At 37.8% G+C, this 13,701-nt stretch overlaps 1 pseudogene; it reads right to left on the reverse strand.

Annotated features, from left to right (window-relative positions):
- The window catches only part of LOC101639559, an 80,169-nt pseudogene that overhangs the window by 23,938 nt on the left and 42,530 nt on the right, over positions 1 to 13,701 (reverse strand).

Here is a 13,701-nt window from a genome sequence, read left to right on the forward strand (position 1 = left end):
AGGACTTTGTGGACTGGTGTTGGGTTAATGGGTTAATGTTGGACTTGTGGGCTTGGGCAGCATTGGGTTGGGATGTTTTCGTGATGCACTTTTTCTTTACATAAAACTCTCTCTTATACATGAGTCGCTGTGGATTTGTTTCTCCAAAGTACCTAGACTAATACACCAGGTAACCATAAATCTCATTATTATCTTCATATTTTCATCCATCCTGGTCTTTCATAGATGCTCTTTGAAGTCTTCAAATCAGCTCTTTTGTTTAATAATTTCTTCCTTTCATTTTAGCTTCTCTGCTTTCTAGAACAAGGAATAAAACCTCAGCTTCTCTGTTATCTAGTGCATGTAATAAAGTCACAACTAGCAAAAAAAGTCACTACAAGCATTCAGTTTAATCTTTCTCTTTTTATTTTTTGGCTATCTTTTTAATGAACTTTTGGTTTGTTTATGTATGATGTTTTGATATCATTCCATAACTTCTCTGGTCTTCTGTCATTAGCATTTAAATCACAAAATCTGTTGAGGTGGGTTCTAAATTTAGGTGGAATTACTACTCAAGGTAGTAATTTTGTACTCATGGACATATTTAAGTTTTTCAAATCTTCAATTGGAATTTGCATCTGAACACTTAAGATTGTCTGTTTAGTTGGGCCCTGCCTTGAGTATATCTTTCATCATCTCCTTACACAGATGTAGTTAATTGGTGTCCTGTGTATTCCATCTGGCATAATCCATCTGTACATTCACCATTCATGTTATTGAAAAATGGCATTAGCAATTTTTTTGTCTTACAAAATTCTGCTATGTGATCATCAGCACAATTTTTATCACTAATGTCATGTTTTCCTATTGCTGATCCTTCTTTACCAACTTCTTTGGTGGAAAACTGATGAAACTTGTGATTAAGGTACATTGATAATTAGTGCAGATTGTAATATAAAAATTGTAAACATCATCAATACCTTCATCTGTGTAAAATTGAGTAGTACACATATTAGCTTGTCTTCCAAGTGTTGTTGTTAGTTGCTACTGAGTCATTTACAGTTCATAACAACCCTAAGAACAACAAAATGACTCACTGCCCGGTTCTTCATCATATCATAATTGTTATTATGCTTAAGCTTATTATATAGACATTGTGCCAATCCAGCTCATTGAGGGTCTATGGGTATTATCAGTGTTGTACTTCAGAATAGATCTTGAGATGTTCTTTTTAACAATGAATGCAATATAATTCCTCTTCAACTTGTCATTTATGGAAGAGGAGACTACATTATTATCTGATTAAAAATAGCCAATACCTAACAATCTATTTCAGGTCATTAATGCCTTTAATCTTCATGTGTTCCATTTCATTTTAATGACTTCTAATTTTCCACATCCCATAATCTGATTATTAATGGACACTTGAAACTGTTTCTTCACATTTTGCTTCATAAAATATCATGAAATGAAGATCCTGAAAGCCATCCACATCATTAAGATTAACTGTACTTTGAGGAGGTAGCTCTCCTTCAGTCAAATTTTTTGAGTGCCTTCAAACCTAAAGTGTTAATTTTGACACTATATCATGAGATATTTCACCTATACTCATAAAGTTTTCATGGACCTTTTCCTCCCTCAAAAGTGTATTGCCAGGCCTTTCTTCCTATTGAATCTTAATTTAAAAGCTCCACTAAAATCTGTCCACAATGGGTGACCCTGCAGACATTTGAAATACCAGTATCATACCATCCAGCATCATAGAAACATGCAAGCTGCCACAGTAGATGTGACATTTGGGTTTTATGTCAACTTGTCTAGGCCAGGATCCATACATCAGGTTCATCTCACAGTGGGTAGAGTGGGTCCCTCAATCCATTCTGTAACAATAGCCCAGCTCCAGAATGCATATTAGAATAGACATACTCAGCAACTGGTAGAACCCCTATATTAGATCCCTGAAATATGAAATAAGGGCCATTATGGTAGAAGAAGTCAAGTGAAAGCCATTTGCACTCCTAGTGCCTAGGAAAACAGTAAACCAAAAGCAATATCATATTCCTAGAGAAATTGTAGAATTAACACCATTTCCCACCACATACCCATTTAACTTGCCTTTTTGACCTGTGCAAAAAAATAGATGGCTTTTAGCAAATGACAATAGATGGTTCATGTATGTAAATCAGATGTCAACCTGGAAGCTTTTCCTGATGTGGCTGATGAAGTAGGAAACAGGGAAACAAACCAGGAACCGGTAAATCATTAAACTGGTGGGAGCTATTTCAGGTCATTAATGCCTTTTGTCTTCATGTTTTCCATTTCATTTTAATGACTTCTAATTTTCTGCATTCCATAATCTGATTATCAATGGACACTCACAACTGTTTCTTCACATTTTGCTTCATGAAATGAATCATAACTATCGCTTTCTCTCATGCTATCGAGTTGATGCTGACTCATAGAAACCTACAGGACAGGGTAGAACTACCCCCTGTGAATTTTTGAGATTGTAACTATGGGATTAGAAAGCCTCATCTTTCTCCTTGGAGAGGAAGGTGGTTTTGAACTGCTGACCTTGCAGTTAGCAGCCCAACACTTAACCACTATGTCACTAGGGCTCCTGTGGATGAATCTAAGGTTAATAAATCAGGCTCATGACTGCCAAGCCAAATGAATTCAAGATTAGCAGGCAATATGGCAGGCTATTGGCATAAATCCAAGGAACCATAAGTTGATGCAACAGATGTTGGATCCACCAAAGCAAGAAGAGAGGCAAACTTTCCCATAGAGTCTGCTTTAAATAGATTAGGTTACATCCCCAAAGAAACCTTCTTTCTATTGAAGCAATGCCTGCAAAAGGAGGCTGTACTCCTTCCTAGTCCTTTTACAACTCCATAGCTGCTCACAGTAGATTCACTCATGGAGTTACCTACATTGTTTTAGATTACATCATAAAACATGCACAAGGCCTCCACTGCCAAACTAAAAGAATGTTGAACCAGTAAAGTTGACTCAAAATCTGTCACAGTTGACCCCTTGTCAACTTGGCACCTGTACACATCTCCATAAACAGCACATAGTCTCCAAACAACAATAAATAATAGTCATACTTGTTCCAGACATGATATAAATAACATGTGTGCAACCCAAAACATGCTAAACTCATTTACACTTTCCATTTCACAAGTGAACAAACCAAAAATATTTGATGCATACATGCAAAGGAAATTCTCATAACAGTTACAGTCTTTGTTTTTGCAACTGATCTTCTGGCCAAAACTAGTATTTAGAACTACCTTTCCCACCACCTGTTCTGTATTAAGTCTGCCCTCAGGAAGTACTGACTGCTTTGCTTATTTCTCCCTTTCTACAGGGTAGCATATTATTTCACGTTGGAAGGTTTTGGAACTTTTTCCATGCTTCAGGAGTCAAAGCAAATATCTACTTTTCTGCCTTTAACAATTGCAGCTTTGTGAACACCTACACCTGAATCCTATAATCCATCCAACACCATCACCAACATATTAAGGTTTGTAAGTCAGCCACTTCATGCCTTTGTCTTCCCTCATTTTGGATTTTCAATTTCTAAACTGCCTATTTCTGAGGAGGCAAGCCTGTTCTTTGATGTGAAGAATCTTCCTTCCAGTTAAATCTAAAGCAAGCCATTCATCAAGTCTGGTTCTGGTCAACTCAGTCCTAGCCATTCCAAGCTGGTTCAATGTATGTTATAGCAAGTTAATGAGTCTCCGACATATTCATAGGCTGGAAAGGTAGCTAGATTAGGGATAGACGGGATTGTCTCCACTGAATTCCTATGCTAGGTTTGTGGCTCTGCCACAATAAAAGGGTTGGAAAGAAATCAGGCACATTAATTAGGCACCTATGGGGAATTCCAGAACAAAGCATTCACCAACTAAGGCCACCTAGGCAGGTGAAGCTAAACCTGGCCACAACCTTGACACATGACATCACACAGGTGTGCCAATAAGGTTGGCCAACACCATCAACTACGCCCCACCCCCAAGTGGGGGTAGGAGGGGATAAATACCAGACTGAGGGCAAGCCACTCGCTTTTGTTGGGGTGTTCTCTTGCAGGTCAGAGGGCAGGATTTCTCCTGCTTGTGCCCACTCACCCCTCTAGGGATTTCCTGCTCTTTGCTCCACATTCTGGTTCCATGCATTTGTGACTATCTACAGTCACAAACTTCCTCACCACCCAACTGCTCCCCACCCCCACCCCTGCCGTATGGCCTTGAATGTTTTCCAGAGAATGCCCATATACTGTCTGAAACAGTAATGCCTGAAACTTCCCTTTCCCTCAAAAAAGTTACTTCAATTTACAAAAGTGCTTCTGCTGCATGAAAACTTTCAGCATTACAAAGCAAGAACCAAGGTAAACCACCCCCAGAGACATAATAGGCTCAGGTTCTGAATAACTCTTTAAACATCAGAACAGCCAGCCAACTCTTATCTCTCTGCTAGTCCCTGTGAACCAATGAACCAAGTCCATGATGGCTGAAGGCAAGAGGCTTGCAAGTTTTTTTTTCTAAAAATTATTTAATATTCACTTATATCACATTATGTTAATAACAGTGTGTTAGTGTGGGTAGACTAGAGAAATAAATTCATAGACACTCATATATGTGTAATAGAGAACTTTATATCATAGGGTAATTGTTTAAGAAAACATCCCAGCGCAGTTGAGATCAAGTACATAAGTCTGATATTAGCCCATATGTCAGATACCAGTTTATAAGTTCATCTTGAGACTCATGCAACACATGCAGTGATACTGAGTGCAGGAAGATGATAGGCCAGTAGGTGGAAAGTCTAGTGGATTGCGTGACAGTGGAAGCATCTTAGCACTGGTGTGGGTCTCCACGTGGCTACTCCATCTCCAAGGCTCTGACTGCATCTGTAGCTCCATGTGTTTTGTCAGCAGGAAGGCCAAGTAGAGAGAGTCTCCTGCCTCCAGGGAGGAGGAATACACATGAAGGCCTCATTGACTATAGCCTGATTCATAGTGATCTTATCCACAACAGGAGGATAAACTGTCTGACCTTATACCATCTCACAATTTTTCTTTTGTTTGAGTCCATCAATGTAGCCACTGTGTCAACACATCATGCTGAGCACCCTCCTTTTTCATTTTCATTGCCTCTCTACCCTACCAAGCAAGATATCCTTATACAGAAACTGGGCTCTCCTGAAAACATGTCCTAAATATGTGATACAAAATTCTTGCCATTCTTGCTTCTAAAGAGCATTCTGGCTGTACTTCTTCCAAGACAGATTTGTTTGCTCTCCTTGTAGTTGAATGGCACTTTCAATATTCTTCACCAGCATTATAATCCAAACACACCAACTCTTCAATCATCCTTATTCAATGTACAACTTTCATATGGAGGCAACTCAAAATCCCATGGCTTGGGTAAGGCAGACCTTCATCCTCAAAGCAACCTCCTTGCTTTTTATATGTTTAAAACAGTCTTGTGCACCAGATTTGGCCAATGCAATATGTCCATTAATGTCTTCAATTATTACTTTCACGAGAGTTGATTGTGGATCTAAGCAAGACAAAATCTTTCATTTATCCTGATGTTGTCTATTGTTCCAGTTGTAAGGATTTTGGTATTCTTTACACTGAGTTGTAATATTTACTGAAGGCTACAATTCTTTTTTTCTCATATATAAGTTCAGGTTGAAGCTGAAGAAAATGGAAACAAGTCCAAGAGAGCTAAAATAGGAACTGAAGTGTATTTCACCTGAATTATGAGATAACAAGTGTAAGAAATGATATATTTTGAAAACTCCTGTTTAACAAAAATCAGTGTAATGATAGATTCAGATAAATTTTATATGCCCTACCTTGTGAAAATTGCTTATATTGTACCTACCACAGGTGAAGTTATGGAGGACATATTAACCAGCAAGAGTAAATACATTATGTTTTTGGCTGTAGTTTAAACTGTTTCAAGTCAGTTCAGTCATGGACAATGAAGTAAACTGGAAGAGCCACACATTTAAAAAATCTGGACAATCAGTAACAAAAACCAAAATGGAAAAAAAAATTACAAGTGAATTCCCTAGAACAGGAAACCTTAAAGAGGCACAGTGAATCCTATAGGAGTCTGATTTGGGAGAATGAATTATTGATAAAACTGCAGAGAGTGACACATGTTAAAAATGGCTGCCATTTTTTAGCCAAAGGTCAATGTAGGTAAGGGATTTAGTTGTATAATGTTGTATAATGTACACTGCCTTAAGAGGCAGTGCAGGGTTGAAACTCATACTTCTTCCCTTTCCAGTTATCACTGGGCAATAAAAATACTCTTATTAGAGACATCCAGAAAAATCCTAACCTAGGTTGGCAGGCTACCCAGACCCTCAACAACAAAGACATGAGACTCCAAATGAAGTAGATATAGACTATAATCCTGGAATCTCTGATATTCTGAGGAAAGGATAGAGAAGTGGATCAAATACTGCCTGGGAGAAGAAGCTGAAAAAAAATGACAAAAATGAGAAACAGAATGGTGGTCTATTATAGTGCAATCATCTGATTTTTCTAAATAGTGTTTCATTGGGGCAGAATCCTGATAATAAGCTCTGCTCACCCAGGACCACACAAGTGCCCAACTAGTGGCTGGTGACCAGAGAAGTATGATCTTCCTCTTGTTTCCTACACATTCCTGAACACCAGAATGTGGCCTATCTCCGCTCTCACCCACCTGACAGCTGGTGGCAGCACTTCTCCCACTCCCCACGCAGACCCTCCTTTGCTTGAGGTTTCAATTGTGCCCTCACTGATTGAGGGCTGGGTTGATACCACCCTACAGTTTGTAGACACACATTCCACCTCCTCAGGCAAGTCGAACACAAAATGTTGGACAGGTGCTTGCCCTTGTCACCCCATGAGTAGTCAGGAACTCCTTCCATTGCTAAGCATCCTGAAGCTAGTGGTCCTCTGATCCAGGAGGAACTTCTGGAACCAAATACTCTGGTGCACTCTCTTGCCCTGCAGGAACTCCTTCAAGGACCAGCACCCTGAAATCAGTGACTGCCTTAGCCAACAGGAATTCTTTCTAGGACCAAGTTACCTGACAACAATTAACCTTTAGGATAGTAGGAACTCTGGGCTGGATTAGAGCTCCATCCTGCGCACCCCTTTGACTTCCTTAACTGGCAGATTATGCTGACCCACACTGAATTCCCTGGCCTCTGCCCTCTTCTTGACCAGAAGGAGCACTGCCAGGGTCCCCTCTCCTCTCCTCCAATTTTCTTCTCTGTTTTCCTTTTCATTTCTTTTTTCTACTTATTCTTCTGGTTTATTTTTACTTTCTTATTTTGTTTCTCTTTTCTATTTATTTTCCTTTCTTTTCTTAGATGGTCTCCCTTGTCACACTCACTAGTTTTGTTTTTGTTTGCCATTTGCTCATTTTCCTCCTTTTCTTTCCTTATTGTCTTTCTTTTTTTTTGGTCCCACCCAGCAGGAGGCAGAAATTGTGCTCACAATGTGCAGATATAGCCACAAATCTTGGAATCTCACCCTCTGAGCAAGAACCACCACTTATTCACCCTCCAGTTTACCAATGATAGATGATGATAAGCAACCCTAGCCAAACCCATCCTTAACTGGTGTACACAAACTGTGAACAGATATCTACACACACTCCTATTATCTCTCATATCCATCATGAGACAAGTGGTGAGCACCTAAGGACACTAACATACAATCATCATTAAATATGAATACACACCACCACAATATCTCAAACAAAATAGACTGTTTCACTTCAGAAACAAGATAGTGGCTCAAAACAGTGACCCGAATATAGAACAAGGAAACCATTTTGAGGAATAAATGGCATTGGATCTACTTGATAGGGAAATCAAAAGAATGAAATGTTGGTACCTTTAAACCTATTGAGAGAAAGATCAAAGAGACTGCAGATAAAATCAAGAAAATGCAGGCAAAACTAGAAGAATTCAGGAAATCCTTACAGCAAACTGGAATAATATATGAAAAATTATTAGCTATATAAAATAGAAAATATAAATCCCCAAAATTAATATAAAGCTTTTAGAATTAGATAAGACATTGAAGGGGCAATACAGTAGAATTAAATGTATAGAAGAGAGAATTAGTGAGATTGAAGGTAAACCTCTCAATACGACTACAATACTAATACTAATACAATGTGCTCGAGGAATAATTAGAAAAAAGATGATTGTTAAAATAAGTGTTACTATCTAAAATTATTATTTATGCATGTTTCAAGTTCCACAACAGGAAGAGACCCCCCTGGGGGAAAAACACAGTGAAAAGAAGAGATAAAATCCATCCAAGAAACTTAATGAGCCCCAAGCAAGATAAAACACAAAAGAAAATCACCAAGGTATAGCACAGTCAAAATTTCCAAACTCCAAAACAGAAAATTCCCGAGATCAGCTTTCAAAAATGAAAATTCAACTACAGGGGAAACTAATAATCTCTGAGGTCACAGCAAAAATTAAGCAGACAAAAGGCAGGGGGTTGACATAAATAAAAAGGCTTGAAGATAAACAAGTGGCCATCCAGCTGAGAAGCAACAAAGCCCACATGGAAGAAACACACCTGCCTGTGTGATCATAAGGTGTCAATGGGATCAGGTATCAGGCATCAAACACGCAGAACAAAAATCATATCATTGTGAATGAGGGGGAGTGTGGAGTGGAGACTCAAAGCCCATCTGTAGGCAATTGGACATCCCCTTAAAGAAGGGTTGCAGAGAGCAGATGAGCCAGGCATGGTGCAGTATAACTCTGATGAAACATACAACTTTTCTCTACTTCTTGAATGCTTCCTCCTCCCCTCCTATCATGACCCCAATTCTACCTTACAAATCTGGCTAGATCAGAGGATGTACACTTGTACAGATCAGAGCTGGAAACACAGGGAATCCAGGAAGGTAAACCCCTCAGGACCAATAATGAGAGTAGTGATACCAGGAGGGTAAGGGAAAGGTTGGGGGGAAAAGGGGAAACTGATCACAATGATCTAATCACCCCCTCCCTGGGGAATGGACAACAGAAAAGTGGGTGAAGGGAGAAGTCAGTCAGTGTAAGACATGAAAAAACAATAATAATTTATAAATTAACAAGGGTCCATGAGGGCAGGAGGGGGGGGGGAGGGGGAGGGAAAATGCAAAGCTGGTAACAAGGACTCAAGTAGAAAAAATTTTTTGAAAATTATGATGGCAACAAATGTACAAATGTGCTTGACACGATTAATATACATATGGATTGTGGTAAGAGTTGTATGAGTCCAAAATAAAATGATTACAAAAAAGACTCTGAAGGAGAAAAATATCCACTTAAAATTATATATCTATCAAAATTGTCTCATATATGATGATAAAATTAAGACATTTCAACATAAACATAAATTGAAGACTTTGTGAAAACTAGGTCAACTTTACAAGAGATACTAAACAGAGAACCAATAATGAGACACAACAACTCAAGATGAATGACACATGACATCACAGGGAAATGAATCCAGATAAAGAATTTTTGAAAAGAAAATAAAGATACAAAACAGAAATTATGGAAGTAATCACAAGGAAAATTAATAAACATTCTCAAAACAACAAAAAACAAATTTATAAAGAACCAATAAACACCAAAAGAACAGCATCTTAGGAAGTAAAAAGAAAATACATATGCAAAATAATTTAGCACAGAAAATTATGCAAAATAAATCAACTCCACACAAAAAGAGCACAAAAAAATGACAGTAGTAAATTAAAATCCATTAATATAAATGGATTAATTGCACCAGTCTAGAGACAGAGTAGCAGAATGGACAAGAAAACATAGTCCTTCAAATTTTCCATATAAGAGACACATCTTAGACTCAAATATAAAAGATAAGCAAAAAAACTAAGTATGGAAAAATATCAAGCAAGCAGCAAATAAAAATAGAAATATTAATCTTTGATAAAAAAAATCACTACAGAATGGGCTCTGGGAAGTACAGAACTCACTGTGAGATGAAATTGAGCTAGAATTCATTAATAAATTGACTTCCACATGCCTCAGCTCTGACTGATAAATCACAATCACATTTGAGGTTTTTCCTGGAATTAGGGGCAATCGAGAGCTAGTATCCAGAAGTCCCTGAAAAGTCTGATTATTTCCTTTTCCCTAGTGGACAATTCATTTTCACAGAAGGCCATAGATCCTTTGGTAAAGTTTGGAGGAAGATTAATATTATAAATTTCTAGCAGTGGAGTGGAATCCTTCCTCAAGTAGACCTGGCTTCACTATTATTGAAAGAGCTGTGGGTCTATAGCTCGTTCACATCTAGGAATTGATGGAAAGTCTATGGTTCTCTATTCTGGTGATTAGCATTAGACTGCTATTCACTTGATCTAGAATTCCTCTAGTCTATTTCACTCCTAAGGACAGTCCTCCTAACCAATCAACACCATAAATCCAGTGAGTCAGACTATTCTATTTTAACTCTATCAATTCCAATAGCCACACCCAATTTTCTTTGTAGGTTACATCTTACTTGGCTTCTATCACCATGGAGTTAAATCACCCCAATTTTAGTTAGGTTTCTTAATTCAATTAGGGCAGCTCCCATGATCAAATCTAACTTGCATAAGATAGCTATCACAACAGACTTCAACTATACTGAGGCTCCCTTCAAAATTTGTTCTTCACTATTGTAAAAAGTGTGTCCTTTAGGAACTCCACATGTGAGTCTGTGTGTCTAACCTGATAAATTCCCTCTTACAGGCTGATTTTCCGCAGCCTTTGTATACCTTATTTTACAGTTTTCTATGGTAGGCCTGGCCCTTCATTCAACTTGATTCAGCGTAGGCCACTGCATAATCCACACTTCAGTGAACCATCACATCCATTCTAACCTCTCAAGCTGAACAATTGAACGAAGATTCTGCTTATTATTGGGTCCATGTCAATGGATTCAGACTCAGTGAAACTCAAAGCACTGCCAATGATCAATTATGACTCATATCAACACTTTAGGACAGTGTATAACTGCCTCTGAATTTCTGAGACTGTAATGCTTTATGGAAGCAGAAAGCCTCATTTTAGTCCACTTAATTTATTTTTAATTACACTCTTTAAATGGTGTGGGTACAATAGATAGAACATTAGATCTGTAAGCGTTCTCAGATTTCATGCTGAATGTCAGGGTTTGCCATTTATTTTCAGCTCCTGAGCAGACTGTGATCAATTGCTTGAAGCTGTATAGAACATGCTATTGAGTGGAATTTAGAAGGAGTTGAGTAATATATTGGCTGAATAGAAGGAGCACTATGATTATCTGCCAGAGGTGTAGCACCTATCTGACATCTTTAAAACTATCTTTTGGTCTGGAGACCGAAGGGACAGTATCTGAATTATTGTAGGTCTCTGAGCTCCTTTGCAGTGGGAATTAAATGATATAATGCAATCAAGGGCTTGGCACATAGTTATTAATCAACAAACCTTGCTTTTCTTTTCATTTTCTGACTTATACTTTAACCAATATTTGTTGAGTTCAGCTTTTTTCAGCATTGCTCTATATAATCAGGGGAATATGATATGCAAAACACTGTATTTACTTGTTAGGAGCCAGGTTTAAAAGAGACATCACACATTGAATTGTGAAGAGTCCATTGTAATTTATAGTAAAATGCTGTTTTGTGATTCTGAATGCATTTTCTTGCTGTTAAAAGGAAACACAAAGTCAGGAAAAGATTTGTGAAGGCAGTAAGGTCTTAAGTAAAGCACATATGTAATCATTATATTTTTAATAAGCTGACCATTTCAAAGGAGATAGACAGATCTCTCAAATTAATTCCCTGAATGAATTCAAGGCCCATCAATTCTATTTCCACAACTGATAACCACATTTCAATTTCTAGCTTATATTAACAAGTTAGTGCAATTAATATTACAATATAGTTGCTATGGGCATCACATGTCTTGCTTATTAAAGTTAACTCATAAAAATTGGAGTGCCAATGTCCTAAAATTACAAATACTGTGCAAGAGCCAAGTTCTCATACAAATAATCTTTTCTGGTAATGTTCTGTTGCTGAAATGTCTTAGAGGTAAAAAACTATGCTAAATCAGAAGTTTAAGCCATTTCATCATTCAGCTGCTTCAATTCCTTCCCCTGTAAACACAAATATTTTCATTCCTGGAGCTAAAATAAGTCTTTGAACTTTGTAGTCTTTGATCAGAGGATTATTTATTCTAAAAGCATGCTTGTTTTTATGATTAAAATAAGTCATAATGTGCATGTTTCATGATTTGATAAGAACTCTGGAGCAGGCAGTAAAGTATCAATGGTTTGAGTCTTTTAATAGATGGGGAGGCTAGTCCCTTAAGAATCTGGGATTGTAATAGAAATCCCAGGATTAATAGATTTATACATTAACTCCTAATCCCAACCTGCTTTGCATACAGAGATATTCTAGGGAAACATTGTAATCCTATATAGGGTTTCTGAGGCAGTAAATCTTTACTGTATCGTGTAGCCACATCTTACTCCCATGGAGTGGCTTCTGGGTTTGAACTGTAGACCTGACACTGACAACAAGATTCCTGTCTGAGAGTATATGTATGCATATGTGTGTGTGTGTGTGTGTGTGTGTATACACATACTGTCTTGGGCTAATTATCTAGAGATGTAAAACCAGTCACACACACACACACACACAAACACACACACACACACACACACACACACACAAATTTATATCCAAAAATGACAGATCAGTGGTTCTCAACCTTCCTAATGCCATGACCCTTTAATACATTTCTTCATGTTTTGGTGATCCCCCAATGATAAAATTAATTTCATTGCTACTTCATAACTGTAATTTTGCTACTTTTATGCATTGGGCATCCCCTGTGAGAGAGTTGTTTGACCCCCAAAGGGGTTTTGACCCACAGGTTGAGAACCACTGACTTAGATGGTTGTAGGAGCAGGCAACTATCAGTCCAAGTAGGTTCCCAGTCCCCTGGTCAGGTGTTAGGCTTGTTGTTGCACAGGAAATGAATCCAAGGTAAGCAAGTTAGGTGAGAGGTTGCTGATATCATTCAGGACCAACAGACAATATGGTAGAGCACTGATGAGCCAACTGCAATATCTGGATTCAACAAAGATCAAGCAAGCTTTCCCACAGTGTCAACTTATATAGGAAACAGGATACACCACCAAGGAAACTTAATTGAATCAGAGTTTTTATCTCAGTAAGAATATTATCCTTTAGACCATTATCTATGGTCTTTACAGTACATATATACTCGATGCACCAGGACATGGATGTAGACCATATCACTAATCTCCACACTTGCTTATTTGAAATTTATTCTAGTGTTATATCTCAATGGAAACTATCAAGGAATTTGAGAAGGTGATTACAATATGCAAACTAGGCTTAGTTGAATTTTAGTTTATCTCAGAACAAACATAATCTACTTCTCCCTTTATAAGCAATATCTTATAACATCAGCTTCAGATGATTGGCAAGACAAGTAACTGCCATTATATTCTTGTTATTCCATTATGTATTCAGGGAATCTTCAATATGCTACCATTTGACACAATCTAATGTATTAGTCTAGGTCCTTTAGAGAAACAAATCCACAGCAACTCATGTATAAGAGAGTTTTATGTAAAGAAAGTGTGCATCACGAAAACATCCCAACCCA

Source organism: Echinops telfairi, unplaced genomic scaffold (genome assembly GCF_000313985.2).
Source record: "Echinops telfairi isolate 266 unplaced genomic scaffold, ASM31398v2 ScPeMD7_3509;HRSCAF=4178, whole genome shotgun sequence".
NCBI classification, from domain to species: domain Eukaryota; kingdom Metazoa; phylum Chordata; class Mammalia; order Afrosoricida; family Tenrecidae; genus Echinops; species Echinops telfairi.